General features: G+C 49.5%; 1 protein-coding gene across 3 annotated transcripts in view; it reads left to right on the forward strand.

The window, feature by feature from the left end:
* LOC121840823 (zinc finger matrin-type protein 4-like) overlaps positions 1–16649 on the forward strand; it is a gene marked incomplete in the record, with an annotated part of 187409 nt that overhangs the window by 16984 nt on the left and 153776 nt on the right. Inside the window, 1 exon segment of one of the 3 annotated variants that reach the window (XM_042306247.1) lies at positions 133–167. 3 annotated transcript variants of the gene reach the window in all.

The following is a 16649-nucleotide window of genomic DNA, read 5'->3' on the forward strand; positions in this document are numbered from 1 at the left end:
TCAGTCTACCCAGATAGAGCTCCATGCAACATGTTATACCCACAGGGGGAGTTGAGATATTTTGGCAGATTATGAAGTTTGTGACGTCATCTTAATTAACGAAGAGATTAAATGATAATGTTTAATTTGCAGGTCGGTTGGTTCTTGCCTGTCAATCGAGAGTCAATGTAAGTTATTTAACTACATAATATGAGAGATGCTTTGATTGGCCTGTATTCTGTCAGGAGTAGAATGATGCTTGTCATTGTTTTCAACTTCACCTTTCTCACCTTCACCTCTCTCATACGTTTCCATCACTACGTTACTGCATCTCATCAATGGAGCAAACAATTATCATTTGGATCAAAAAGATTCTGACTTGAGGGACTTTCCCTCTGTCACTTTCTGGTGGAAGCAATGTTCAGAACATTGCAGGTAGAAATGTTATGTATAGAACAGACATGTCTACCTCATTTCCTATTCTAGTGCATGACAGAGAATGTATGTTCTAAACAGCATCTATATGAATATATAACCCCCCCAGGTGTTAAGGATAATACCTTGGAGTGCTGTAGCTAAGCGTTAATGAGTCGACCAAAGGTTCAATTAGATAATGAGGATGTATTTTATTCTCTTCGATTCTATTCTATTTTAACAAGCTGCTTTAGTTTATGCGATTGTCCACTCTACTGTGATGAGAGCTAAGAGAAGTGAAGGGTTAATTGTTTGTGCGTGAGTGTGTGTGTGTGTTAAACTATACGTGTGGGTACCAGAGGTCTCCACAAGAATAGTCAACTGACAACAAATTTGACCAAGTGGGGACATTTTGTTGGTCCCCACAAGGTCAAATGCCATTTATGGGTTAAGGGTAGGGTTAGGGTAGGGTTAGGGCTTAGGGAAAATAGGATTTTGAATGGAACTGAATTGTGTGTCCCTACGAGGGTAGTTGTACAAGGCTGTGAGTGTGTGTGTGTGTGTGTGTGTGTGTGTGTGTGTGTATTTGCTGTCTTTCTCCGTTCACTACATACAGTTAGACTAGTGCCTGTCTCAGTCTTTGTCTCTAATGGCACCCTATTCCCTATGCAGTGTGACAACCTATGCAGTGTGAATCCCTATGCAGTGTGACTCCCTATGCAGTGTGACTCCCTGTGCAGTGTGACTCCCTATTCCCTATGCAGTGTAACACCCTATTGCCTATGCAATGTGACTCCCTATGCAGTGTGACACCCTATTCCCTAGGCAGTGTGACACCCTATTCCCTATGCAGTGTGACTCCCTTTTCCCTATGCAGTGTGACTCCCTATGCAGTGTGACTCCCTATTCCCTATGCAGTGTGACACCCTATGCAGTGTGACTCCCTATGCAGTGTGACTCCCTATTCCCTATGCAGTGTGACACCCTATGCAGTGTGACTCCCTATTCCCTATGCAGTGTGACACCCTATTCCCTATGCAATGTGACGCCCTATGCAGTGTGACTCCCTATTCCCTATGCAGTGTGACACCCTATTCCCTATGCAGTGTGACTCCCTATGCTGTGTGACTCCCTATTCCCTAGGCAGTGTGACACCCTATTCCCTATGCTGTTTGACACCCTATTCCCTATGCAGTGTGACACCCTATTCCCTATGCAGTGTGACTCCCTATGCAGTGTGACACCCTATTCCCTATGCAGTGTGACACCCTATTCCCTATCCAGTGTGACACCCTGTTCCCTATGCTGTGTGACACCCTATTCCCTATGCTGTGTGACACCCTATTCTCTATGCTGTGTGACACCATATTCCCTATGCTGTGTGACACCCTATTCCCTATGCTGTGTGACTCCCTATTCCCTATGCAGTGTGACACCCCTATGCAGTGTGACACCCTATTCCCTATCCAGTGTGACACCCTGTTCCCTATGCTGTTTGACACCCTATTCCCTATGCAGTGTGACACCCTATTCCCTATGATGTGTGACTCCCTATTCCCTATCCAGTGTGACACCCTGTTCCCTATGCTGTTTGACACCCTATTCCCTATGCAGTGTGACACCCTATTCCCTATGCTGTGTGACTCCCTATTCCCTAGGCAGTGTGACACCCTATTCCCTATGCTGTTTGACACCCTATTCCCTATGCTGTGTGACACCCTATTCCCTATGCAGTGTGACACCCTATTCCCTATGCTGTGTGACACCCTATTCCTTATGCTGTGTGACACCCTATTCCCTATGCCGCGTGACACCCTATTCCCTATGATGTGTGACACCCTATTCCCTATGCCGTGTGACACCCTATTCCCTATGCTGTTTGACACCCTATTCCCTATGCCGTGTGACACCCTATTCCCTATGCAGTGTGACACCCTATTCCCTATGCAGTGTGACACCCTATTCCCTATGCTGTGTGACACCCTATTCCCTATGCTGTGTGACACCCTATTCCCTATGAGGTGTGACACCCTATTCCCTATGCTGTGTGACACACTATTCCCTATGCTGTGTGACACCCTATTCCCTATGCAGTGTGACTCCCTATTCCCTAGGCAGTGTGACACCCTATTCCCTATGCAGTGTGACACCCTATTCCCTATGCTGTGTGACTCCCTATTCCCTAGGCAGTGTGACACCCTATTCCCTATGCTGTTTGACACCCTATTCCCTATGCTGTGTGACACCCTATTCCCTATGCTGTGTGACACCCTATTCCCTATGCTGTGTGACTCCCTATTCCCTATGCAGTGTGACTCCCTATGCAGTGTGACACCCTATTCCCTATGCAGTGTGACACCCTATTCCCTATCCAGTGTGACACCCTGTTCCCTATGCTGTTTGACACCCTATTCCCTATGCAGTGTGACACCCTATTCCCTATGCTGTGTGACTCCCTATTCCCTAGGCAGTGTGACACCCTATTCCCTATGCTGTTTGACACCCTATTCCCTATGCTGTGTGACACCCTATTCCCTATGCAGTGTGACACCCTATTCCCTATGCTGTGTGACACCCTATTCCTTATGCTGTGTGACACCCTATTCCCTATGCCGTGTGACACCCTATTCCCTATGCTGTGTGACACCCTATTCCCTATGCCGTGTGACACCCTATTCCCTATGCTGTGTGACACCCTATTCCCTATGCCGTGTGACACCCTATTCCCTATGCAGTGTGACACCCTATTCCCTATGCAGTGTGACACCCTATTCCCTATGCTGTGTGACACCCTATTCCCTATGCTGTGTGACACCATATTCCCTATGAGGTGTGACACCCTATTCCCTATGCTGTGTGACACACTATTCCCTATGCTGTGTGACACCGTATTCCCTATGCAGTGTGACTCCCTATTCCCTAGGCAGTGTGACACCCTATTCCCTATGCAGTGTGACACCCTATTCCCTATGCTGTGTGACACCTTATTCTCTATGCTGTGTGACTCCCTATTCCCTAGGCAGTGTGACACCCTATTCCCTATGCTGTTTGACACCCTATTCCCTATGCTGTGTGACACCCTATTCCCTATGCAGTGTGACACCCTATTCCCTATGCAGTGTGAGACTCCCTATGCAGTGTGACACCCTATTCCCTATGCCATGTGACACCCTATTCCCTATCCAGTGTGACACCCTATTCCCTATCCAGTGTGACACCCTGTTCCCTATGCTGTGTGACACCCTATTCCCTATGCTCTGTGACTCCCTATTCCCTATGCAGTGTGACACCCTATTCCCTATGCAGTGTGACACCCTATTCCCTATCCAGTGTGACACCCTGTTCCCTATGCTGTTTGACACCCTATTCCCTATGCTGTGTGGCACCCTATTCCCTATGCTGTGTGACACCCTATTCCCTATGCTGTGTGACACCCTATTCTCTATGCTGTGTGACACCCTATTCCCTAGGCAGCGTGACACCCTATTCCCTATGCAGTGTGACACCCTATTCCCTATGCTGTGTGACACCCTATTCCCTATGCAGTGTGACACCCTATTCCCTATGCTGTGTGACACCCTATTCCCTATGCAGTGTGACTCCTATTCTCTATGCAATGTGACACCCTATGCAGTGTGACACCCTTTTCCCTATGCAGTGTGACACCCTATGCAATGTGACTCCCTATTCCCTATGCAGTGTGACACCCTATGCAGTGTGACTCCCTATGCAGTGTGACTCCCTATTCCCTATGCAGTGTGACACCCTATGCAGTGTGACTCCCTATGCAGTGTGACTCCCTATTCCCTATGCAGTGTGACACCCTATTCCCTATGCAATGTGACGTCCTATGCAGTGTGACACCCTATTCCCTATGCAGCGTACTCTATTCTATGCAGTGTGACCCCTATTCCCTATGCAGTGTGACTCCTATGCAGTGTGACTCCCTTTTACCTATGCAGTGTGACACCCTATGCAGTGTGACTCCCTATGCAGTGTGACTCCCTATTCCCTATGCAGTGTGACACCCTATGCAGTGTGACTCCTATGCAGTGTGACTCCCTATTCCCTATGCAGTGTGACACCCTATGCAGTGTGACTCCCTATGCAGTGTGACTCCCTATTCCCTATGCAGTGTGACACCCTATTCCCTATGCAATGTGACGTCCTATGCAGTGTGACACCCTATTCGCTATGCAGTGTGACTCTCTATGCAGTGTGACCCCCTACTCCCTATGCAGTGTGACTCCCTATGCTGTGTGACACCCTATTCCCTATGTTGTGTGACACCCTATTCCCTATGCTGTTTGACACCCTATTCCCTATGCAGTGTGACACCCTATTCCCTATGCAATGTGACACCCTATTCCCTATGCTGTGTGACACCCTATTCCCTATGCTGTGTGACACCCTATTCCCTATGCTGTGTGACACCCTATTCCCTATGCTGTGTGACACCCTATTCCCTATGCTGTGTGACACCCTATTCCCTATGCCGTGTGACACCCTATTCCCTATGCTGTTTGACACCCTATTCCCTATGCAGTGTGACACCCTATGCAGTGTGACACCCTATTCCCTATGCAGTGTGACACCCTATTCCCTATCCAGTGTGACACCCTGTTCCCTATGCCATGTGACACCCTATTCCCTATGCTCTGTGACTCCCTATTCCCAATGCAGTGTGACTCCCTATGCAGTGTGACACCCTATTCCCTATGCAGTGTGACACCCTATTCCCTATCCAGTGTGACACCCTGTTCCCTATGCTGTTTGACACCCTATTCCCTAGGCAGTGTGACACCCTATTCCCTATGCAGTGTGACACCCTATTCCCTATGCTGTGTGACACCCTATTCTCTATGCTGTGTGACTCCCTATTCCCTAGGCAGTGTGACACCCTATTCCCTATGCTCTTTGACACCCTATTACCTATGCTGTGTGACACCCTATTCCCTATGCAGTGTGACACCCTATTCCCTATGCTGTGTGACACCCTATTCCCTATGCTGTGTGACACCCTATTCCCTATGCTGTGTGACACCCTATTCTCTATGCTGTGTGACTCCCTATTCCCTAGGCAGTGTGACACCCTATTCCCTATGCTCTTTGACACCCTATTACCTATGCTGTGTGACACCCTATTCCCTATGCAGTGTGACACCCTATTCCCTATGCTGTGTGACACCCTTTTACCTATGCAGTGTGACACCCTATGCAGTGTGACTCCCTATGCAGTGTGACTCCCTATTCCCTATGCAGTGTGACACCCTATGCAGTGTGACTCCCTATGCAGTGTGACTCCCTATTCCCTATGCAGTGTGACACCCTATGCAGTGTGACTCCCTATGCAGTGTGACTCCCTATTCCCTATGCAGTGTGACACCCTATTCCCTATGCAATGTGACGTCCTATGCAGTGTGACACCCTATTCGCTATGCAGTGTGACTCTCTATGCAGTGTGACCCCTACTCCCTATGCAGTGTGACTCCCTATGCTGTGTGACACCCTATTCCCTATGCTGTGTGACACCCTATTCCCTATGCTGTTTGACACCCTATTCCCTATGCAGTGTGACACCCTATTCCCTATGCAATGTGACACCCTATTCCCTATGCTGTGTGACACCCTATTCCCTATGCTGTGTGACACCCTATTCCCTATGCTGTTTGACACCCTATTCCCTATGCTGTGTGACACCCTATTCCCTATGCTGTGTGACACCCTATTCCCTATGCCGTGTGACACCCTATTCCCTATGCTGTTTGACACCCTATTCCCTATGCAGTGTGACTCCCTATGCAGTGTGACACCCTATTCCCTATGCAGTGTGACACCCTATTCCCTATCCAGTGTGACACCCTGTTCCCTATGCCATGTGACACCCTATTCCCTATGCTCTGTGACTCCCTATTCCCTATGCAGTGTGACTCCCTATGCAGTGTGACACCCTATTCCCTATGCAGTGTGACACCCTATTCCCTATCCAGTGTGACACCCTGTTCCCTATGCTGTTTGACACCCTATTCCCTAGGCAGTGTGACACCCTATTCCCTATGCAGTGTGACACCCTATTCCCTATGCTGTGTGACACCCTATTCTCTATGCTGTGTGACTCCCTATTCCCTAGGCAGTGTGACACCCTATTCCCTATGCTCTTTGACACCCTATTCCCTATGCTGTGTGACACCCTATTCCCTATGCAGTGTGACACCCTATTCCCTATGCTGTGTGACACCCTATTCCCTATGCTGTGTGACACCCTATTCCCTATGCTGTGTGACACCCTATTCCCTATGCTGTGTGACACCCTATTCCCTATGCCGTGTGACACCCTATTCCCTATGCTGTTTGACACCCTATTCCCTATGCAGTGAGACTCCCTATGCAGTGTGACACCCTATTCCCTATGCCATGTGACACCCTATTCCCTATCCAGTGTGACACCCTATTCCCTATCCAGTGTGACACCCTGTTCCCTATGCTGTGTGACACCCTATTCCCTATGCTCTGTGACTCCCTATTCCCTATGCAGTGTGACACCCTATTCCCTATGCAGTGTGACACCCTATTCCCTATCCAGTGTGACACCCTGTTCCCTATGCTGTTTGACACCCTATTCCCTATGCTGTGTGGCACCCTATTCCCTATGCTGTGTGACACCCTATTCCCTATGCTGTGTGACACCCTATTCTCTATGCTGTGTGACTCCCTATTCCCTAGGCAGCGTGACACCCTATTCCCTATGCTGTGTGACACCCTATTCCCTATGCAGTGTGACACCCTATTCCCTATGCTGTGTGACACCCTATTCCCTATGCAGTGTGACTCCCTATTCTCTATGCAATGTGACACCCTATGCAGTGTGACTCCCTTTTCCCTATGCAGTGTGACACCCTATGCAGTGTGACTCCCTATGCAGTGTGACTCCCTATTCCCTATGCAGTGTGACACCCTATGCAGTGTGACTCCCTATGCAGTGTGACTCCCTATTCCCTATGCAGTGTGACTCCCTTTTCCCTATGCAGTGTGACACCCTATGCAGTGTGACTCCCTATGCAGTGTGACTCCCTATTCCCTATGCAGTGTGACACCCTATTCCCTATGCAATGTGACGTCCTATGCAGTGTGACACCCTATTCCCTATGCAGTGTGACTCTCTATGCAGTGTGACCCCCTACTCCCTATGCAGTGTGACTCCCTATGCTGTGTGACACCCTATTCCCTATGTTGTGTGACACCCTATTCCCTATGCTGTTTGACACCCTATTCCCTATGCAGTGTGACACCCTATTCCCTATGCAATGTGACACCCTATTCCCTATGCTGTGTGACACCCTATTCCCTATGCTGTGTGACACCCTATTCCCTATGCTGTGTGACACCCTATTCCCTATGCTGTGTGACACCCTATTCCCTATGCTGTGTGACACCCTATTCCCTATGCCGTGTGACACCCTATTCCCTATGCTGTTTGACACACTATTCCCTATGCAGTGTGACTCCCTATGCAGTGTGACACCCTATTCCCTATGCAGTGTGACACCCTATTCCCTATCCAGTGTGACACCCTGTTCCCTATGCCATGTGACACCCTATTCCCTATGCTCTGTGACTCCTATTCCCTATGCAGTGTGACTCCCTATGCAGTGTGACACCCTATTCCCTATGCAGTGTGACACCCTATTCCCTATCCAGTGTGACACCCTGTTCCCTATGCTGTTTGACACCCTATTCCCTAGGCAGTGTGACACCCTATTCCCTATGCAGTGTGACACCCTATTCCCTATGCTGTGTGACACCCTATTCTCTATGCTGTGTGACTCCCTATTCCCTAGGCAGTGTGACACCCTATTCCCTATGCTGTTTGACACCCTATTCCCTATGCTGTGTGACACCCTATTCCCTATGCAGTGTGACACCCTATTCCCTATGCTGTGTGACACCCTATTCCCTATGCTGTGTGACACCCTATTCCCTATGCTGTGTGACACCCTATTCCCTATGCCGTGTGACACCCTATTCCCTATGCTGTTTGACACCCTATTCCCTATGCAGTGAGACTCCCTATGCAGTGTGACACCCTATTCCCTATGCCATGTGACACCCTATTCCCTATCCAGTGTGACACCCTATTCCCTATCCAGTGTGACACCCTGTTCCCTATGCTGTGTGACACCCTATTCCCTATGCTCTGTGACTCCCTATTCCCTATGCAGTGTGACACCCTATTCCCTATGCAGTGTGACACCCTATTCCCTATCCAGTGTGACACCCTGTTCCCTATGCTGTTTGACACCCTATTCCCTATGCTGTGTGGCACCCTATTCCCTATGCTGTGTGACACCCTATTCCCTATGCTGTGTGACACCCTATTCTCTATGCTGTGTGACTCCCTATTCCCTAGGCAGTGTGACACCCTATTCCCTATGCTGTGTGACACCCTATTCCCTATGCAGTGTGACACCCTATTCCCTATGCTGTGTGACACCCTATTCCCTATGCAGTGTGACACCCTATTCTCTATGCAATGTGACACCCTATGCAGTGTGACTCCCTTTTCCCTATGCAGTGTGACACCCTATGCAGTGTGACTCCCTATTCCCTATGCAGTGTGACACCCTATGCAGTGTTCCCTATGCAGTGTGACTCCCTATTCCCTATGCAGTGTGACACCCTATGCAGTGTGACTCCCTATGCAGTGTGACTCCCTATTCCCTATGCAGTGTGACACCCTATTCCCTATGCAATTTGACGTCCTATGCAGTGTGACACCCTATTCCCTATGCAGTGTGACTCTCTATGCAGTGTGACCCCCTACTCCCTATGCAGTGTGACTCCCTATGCTGTGTGACACCCTATTCCCTATTCTCTGTGACTCCCTATTCCCTATGCAGTGTGACACCCTATTCCCTATGCAGTGTGACACCCTATTCCCTATCCAGTGTGACACCCTGTTCCCTATGCTGTTTGACACCCTATTCCCTATGCTGTGTGGCACCCTATTCCCTATGCTGTGTGACACCCTATTCCCTATGCTGTGTGACACCCTATTCCCTATGCTGTGTGACACCCTATTCCCTATGCTGTGTGACACCCTATTCCCTATGCTGTTTGACACCCTATTCCCTATGCTGTGTGACACCCTATTCCCTATGCTGTGTGACACCCTATTCCCTATGCTGTTTGACACCCTATTCCCTATGCAGTGAGACTCCCTATGCAGTGTGACACCCTATTCCCTATGCCATGTGACACCCTATTCCCTATCCAGTGTGACACCCTATTCCCTATCCAGTGTGACACCCTGTTCCCTATGCTGTGTGACACCCTATTCCCTATGCTCTGTGACTCCCTATTCCCTATGCAGTGTGACACCCTATTCCCTATGCAGTGTGACACCCTATTCCCTATCCAGTGTGACACCCTGTTCCCTATGCTGTTTGACACCCTATTCCCTATGCTGTGTGGCACCCTATTCCCTATGCTGTGTGACACCCTATTCCCTATGCTGTGTGACACCCTATTCTCTATGCTGTGTGACTCCCTATTCCCTAGGCAGCGTGACACCCTATTCCCTATGCAGTGTGACACCCTATTCCCTATGCTGTGTGACACCCTATTCCCTATGCAGTGTGACACCCTATTCCCTATGCTGTGTGACACCCTATTCCCTATGCAGTGTGACTCCCTATTCTCTATGCAATGTGACACCCTATGCAGTGTGACTCCTTTTCCCTATGCAGTGTGACACCCTATGCAATGTGACTCCCTATTCCCTATGCAGTGTGACACCCTATGCAGTGTGACTCCTATGCAGTGTGACTCCTATTCCCTATGCAGTGTGACACCCTATGCAGTGTGACTCCCTATGCAGTGTGACTCCCTATTCCCTATGCAGTGTGACACCCTATTCCCTATGCAATGTGACGTCCTATGCAGTGTGACACCCTATTCCCTATGCAGCGTGACTCTCTATGCAGTGTGACCCCCTACTCCCTATGCAGTGTGACTCCCTATGCAGTGTGACACCCTTTTACCTATGCAGTGTGACTCCTATGCAGTGTGACTCCCTATTCCCTATGCAGTGTGACACCCTATGCAGTGTGACCCTATGCAGTGTGACACCCTATTCCCTATGCAGTGTGACACCCTATGCAGTGTGACTCCCTATGCAGTGTGACACCCTATTCCCTATGCAGTGTGACACCCTATTCCCTATGCAATGTGTGTCCTATGCAGTGTGACACCCTATTCGCTATGCAGTGTGACTCTCTATGCAGTGTGACCCCTATTCCCTATGCAGTGTGACACCCTATGCTGTGTGACACCTATTCCCTATGTTGTGTGACACCCTATTCCCTATGCTGTTTGACACCCTATTCCCTATGCAGTGTGACACCCTATTCCCTATGCTGTGTGACACCTATTCCCTATGCTGTTTGACACCCTATTCCCTATGTGTGACACCCTATTCCCTATGCTGTGTGACACCCTGTTCCCTATGCTGTTTGACACCCTATTCCCTAGGCAGTGTGACACCCTATTCCCTATGCAGTGTGACACCCTATTCCCTATGCTGTGTGACACCCTATTCTCTATGCTGTGTGACACCCTATTCCCTATGCTGTTTGACACCCTATTCCCTATGCAGTGTGACTCCCTATGCAGTGTGACACCCTATTCCCTATGCAGTGTGACACCCTATTCCCTATCCAGTGTGACACCCTGTTCCCTATGCCATGTGACACCCTATTCCCTATGCTCTGTGACTCCCTATTCCCTATGCAGTGTGACTCCCTATGCAGTGTGACACCCTATTCCCTATGCAGTGTGACACCCTATTCCATATCCAGTGTGACACCCTGTTCCCTATGCTGTTTGACACCCTATTCCCTAGGCAGTGTGACACCCTATTCCCTATGCAGTGTGACACCCTATTCCCTATGCTGTGTGACACCCTATTCTCTATGCTGTGTGACTCCCTATTCCCTAGGCAGTGTGACACCCTATTCCCTATGCTCTTTGACACCCTATTCCCTATGCAGTGAGACTCCCTATGCAGTGTGACACCCTATTCCCTATGCCATGTGACACCCTATTCCCTATCCAGTGTGACACCCTATTCCCTATCCAGTGTGACACCCTGTTCCCTATGCTGTGTGACACCCTATTCCCTATGCTCTGTGACTCCCTATTCCCTATGCAGTGTGACACCCTATTCCCTATGCAGTGTGACACCCTATTCCCTATCCAGTGTGACACCCTGTTCCCTATGCTGTTTGACACCCTATTCCCTATGCTGTGTGGCACCCTATTCCCTATGCTGTGTGACACCCTATTCCCTATGCTGTGTGACACCCTATTCTCTATGCTGTGTGACACCCTATTCCCTATGCAGTGTGACACCCTATTCCCTATGCTGTGTGACACCCTATTCCCTATGCAGTGTGACACCCTATTCCCTATGCTGTGTGACACCCTATTCCCTATGCTGTGTGACAGTGTGACACCCTATTCTCTATGCAATGTGACACCCTATGCAGTGTGACTCCCTTTTCCCTATGCAGTGTGACACCCTATGCAGTGTGACTCCCTATGCAGTGTGACTCCCTATTCCCTATGCAGTGTGACACCCTATGCAGTGTGACTCCCTATGCAGTGTGACTCCCTATTCCCTATGCAGTGTGACACCCTATGCAGTGTGACTCCCTATGCAGTGTGACTCCCTATTCCCTATGCAGTGTGACACCCTATTCCCTATGCAATGTGACGTCCTATGCAGTGTGACACCCTATTCCCTATGCAGTGTGACTCTCTATGCAGTGTGACCCCCTACTCCCTATGCAGTGTGACTCCCTATGCTGTGTGACACCCTATTCCCTATGTTGTGTGACACCCTATTCCCTATGCTGTTTGACACCCTATTCCCTATGCAGTGTGACACCCTATTCCCTATGCAGTGTGACACCCTATTCCCTATGCTGTGTGACACCCTATTCCCTATAATGTGTGACACCCTATTCCCTATGCTGTGTGACACCCTATTCCCTATGCTGTGTGACACCCTATTCCCTATGCTGTGTGACACCCTATTCCCTATGCTGTTTGACACACTATTCCCTATGCAGTGTGACTCCCTATGCAGTGTGACACCCTATTCCCTATGCAGTGTGACACCCTATTCCCTATCCAGTGTGACACCCTGTTCCCTATGCCATGTGACACCCTATTCCCTATGCTCTGTGACTCCCTATTCCCTATGCAGTGTGACTCCTATGCAGTGTGACACCCTATTCCCTATGCAGTGTGACACCCTATTCCCTATCCAGTGTGACACCCTGTTCCCTATGCTGTTTGACACCCTATTCCCTAGGCAGTGTGACACCCTATTCCCTATGCAGTGTGACACCCTATTCCCTATGCTGTGTGACACCCTATTCTCTATGCTGTGTGACTCCCTATTCCCTAGGCAGTGTGACACCCTATTCCCTATGCTCTTTGACACCCTATTCCCTATGCTGTGTGACACCCTATTCCCTATGCAGTGTGACACCCTATTCCCTATGCTGTGTGACACCCTATTCCCTATGCTGTGTGACACCCTATTCCCTATGCTGTGTGACACCCTATTCCCTATGCGTGTGACACCCTATTCCCTATGCTGTTTGACACCCTATTCCCTATGCAGTGAGACTCCCTATGCAGTGTGACACCCTATTCCCTATGCCATGTGACACCCTATTCCCTATCCAGTGTGACACCCTATTCCCTATCCAGTGTGACACCCTGTTCCCTATGCTGTGTGACACCCTATTCCCTATGCTCTGTGACTCCCTATTCCCTATGCAGTGTGACACCCTATTCCCTATGCAGTGTGACACCCTATTCCCTATCCAGTGTGACACCCTGTTCCCTATGCTGTTTGACACCCTATTCCCTATGCTGTGTGGCACCCTATTCCCTATGCTGTGTGACACCCTATTCCCTATGCTGTGTGACACCCTATTCTCTATGCTGTGTGACTCCCTATTCCCTAGGCAGCGTGACACCCTATTCCCTATGCTGTGTGACACCCTATTCCCTATGCAGTGTGACACCCTATTCCCTATGCTGTGTGACACCCTATTCCCTATGCAGTGTGACTCCTATTCTCTATGCAATGTGACACCCTATGCAGTGTGACTCCCTTTTCCCTATGCAGTGTGACACCCTATGCAGTGTGACTCCCTATTCCCTATGCAGTGTGACACCCTATGCAGTGTGACTCCCTATGCAGTGTGACTCCCTATTCCCTATGCAGTGTGACACCCTATGCAGTGTGACTCCCTATTCCCTATGCAGTGTGACACCCTATTCCCTATCCGTCCTATGCAGTGTGACACCCTATTCCCTATGCAGTGTGACTCTCTATGCAGTGTGACCCCTACTCCCTATGCAGTGTGACTCCCTATGCAGTGTGACTCCCTTTTCCCTATGCAGTGTGACACCCTATGCAGTGTGACTCCCTATGCAGTGTGACTCCCTATTCCCTATGCAGTGTGACACCCTATGCAGTGTGACTCCCTATGCAGTGTGACTCCCTATTCCCTATGCAGTGTGACACCCTATGCATTGTGACTCCCTATGCAGTGTGACTCCCTATTCCCTATGCAGTGTGACACCCTATTCCCTATGCAATGTGACGTCCTATGCAGTGTGACACCCTATTCCTTATGCAGTGTGACTCTCTATGCAGTGTGACCCCCTACTCCCTATGCAGTGTGACTCCCTATGCTGTGTGACACCCTATTCCCTATGTTGTGTGACACCCTATTCCCTATGCTGTTTGACACCCTATTCCCTATGCAGTGTGACACCCTATTCCCTATGCAATGTGACACCCTATTCCCTATGCTGTGTGACACCCTATTCCCTATGCTGTGTGACACCCTATTCCCTATGCTGTGTGACACCCTATTCCCTATGCTGTGTGACACCCTATTCCCTATGCTGTGTGACACCCTATTCCCTATGCCGTGTGACACCCTATTCCCTATGCTGTTTGACACCCTATTCCCTATGCAGTGTGACTCCCTATGCAGTGTGACACCCTATTCCCTATGCAGTGTGACACCCTATTCCCTATCCAGTGTGACACCCTGTTCCCTATGCCATGTGACACCCTATTCCCTATGCTCTGTGACTCCCTATTCCCTATGCAGTGTGACTCCCTATGCAGTGTGACACCCTATTCCCTATGCAGTGTGACACCCTATTCCCTATCCAGTGTGACACCCTGTTCCCTATGCTGTTTGACACCCTATTCCCTATGCAGTGTGACACCCTATTCCCTATGCAGTGTGACACCCTATTCCCTATGCTGTTTGACACCCTATTCCCTATGCAGTGTGACTCCTATGCAGTGTGACACCCTATTCCCTATGCAGTGTGACACCCTGTTCCCTATGCAGTGTGACACCCTATTCCCTATGCTGTTTGACACCCTATTCCCTATGCAGTGTGACTCCCTATGCAGTGTGACACCCTATTCCCTATCCAGTGTGACACCCTGTTCCCTATGCCATGTGACACCCTATTCCCTATGCTCTGTGACTCCCTATTCCCTATGCAGTGTGACTCCCTATGCAGTGTGACACCCTATTCCCTATGCAGTGTGACACCCTATTCCCTATCCAGTGTGACACCCTGTTCCCTATGCTGTTTGACACCCTATTCCCTATGCAGTGTGACACCCTATTCCCTATGCTGTGTGACACCCTATTCCCTATGCTGTGTGACACCCTATTCTCTATGCTGTGTGACTCCCTATTCCCTAGGCAGTGTGACACCCTATTCCCTATGCTGTTTGACACCCTATTCCCTATGCTGTGTGACACCCTATTCCCTATGCAGTGTGACACCCTATTCCCTATGCTGTGTGACACCCTATTCCCTATGCTGTGTGACACCCTATTCCCTATGCTGTGTGACACCCTATTCCCTATGCTGTGTGACACCCTATTCCTATGCCGTGTGACTCCCTATGCAGTGTGACACCCTATTCCCTATGCAGTGTGACACCCTATTCCCTATCCAGTGTGACACCCTGTTCCCTATGCCATGTGACACCCTATTCCCTATGCTCTGTGACTCCCTATTCCCTATGCAGTGTGACTCCTATGCAGTGTGACACCCTATTCCCTATGCAGTGTGACACCCTATTCCCTATCCAGTGTGACACCCTGTTCCCTATGCTGTTTGACACCCTATTCCCTATGCAGTGTGACACCCTATTCCCTATGCCGTGTGACACCCTATTCCCTATGCTGTTTGACACCCTATTCCCTATGCAGTGTGACTCCCTATGCAGTGTGACACCCTATTCCCTATGCAGTGTGACACCCTGTTCCCTATGCTGTGTGACACCCTATTCCCTATGCTGTTTGACACCCTATTCCCTATGCAGTGTGATTCCCTATGCAGTGTGACACCCTATTCCCTATCCAGTGTGACACCCTGTTCCCTATGCCATGTGACACCCTATTCCCTGTGCTCTGTGACTCCCTATTCCCTATGCAGTGTGACTCCCTATGCAGTGACACCCTATTCCCTATGCAGTGTGACACCCTATTCCCTATCCAGTGTGACACCCTGTTCCCTATGCTGTTTGACACCCTATTCCCTATGCAGTGTGACACCCTATTCCCTATGCTGTGTGACACCCTATTCCCTATGCTGTGTGACACCCTATTCTCTATGCTGTGTGACACCCTATTCCCTAGGCAGTGTGACACCCTATTCCCTATGCTGTTTGACACCCTATTCCCTATGCTGTGTGACACCCTATTCCCTATGCAGTGTGACACCCTATTCCCTATGCTGTGTGACACCCTATTCCCTATGCTGTGTGACACCCTATTCCCTATGCTGTGTGACACCCTATTCCCTATGCTGTGTGACACCCTATTCCTATGCTGTGTGACACCCTATTCCCTATGCCGTGTGACACCCTATCCCCTATGCTGTTTGACACCCTATTCCCTATGCAGTGTGACTCCCTATGCAGTGTGACACCCTATTCCCTATGCAGTGTGACACCCTATTCCCTATCCAGTGTGACACCCTGTTCCCTATGCCATGTGACACCCTATTCCCTATGCTCTGTGACTCCCTATTCCCTATGCAGTGTGACTCCTATGCAGTGTGACACCCTATTCCCTATGCAGTGTGACACCCTATTCCCTATCCAGTGTGACACCCTGTTCCCTATGCTG

Source organism: Oncorhynchus tshawytscha, linkage group LG25, assembly GCF_018296145.1.
Source record: "Oncorhynchus tshawytscha isolate Ot180627B linkage group LG25, Otsh_v2.0, whole genome shotgun sequence".
NCBI classification, from domain to species: domain Eukaryota; kingdom Metazoa; phylum Chordata; class Actinopteri; order Salmoniformes; family Salmonidae; genus Oncorhynchus; species Oncorhynchus tshawytscha.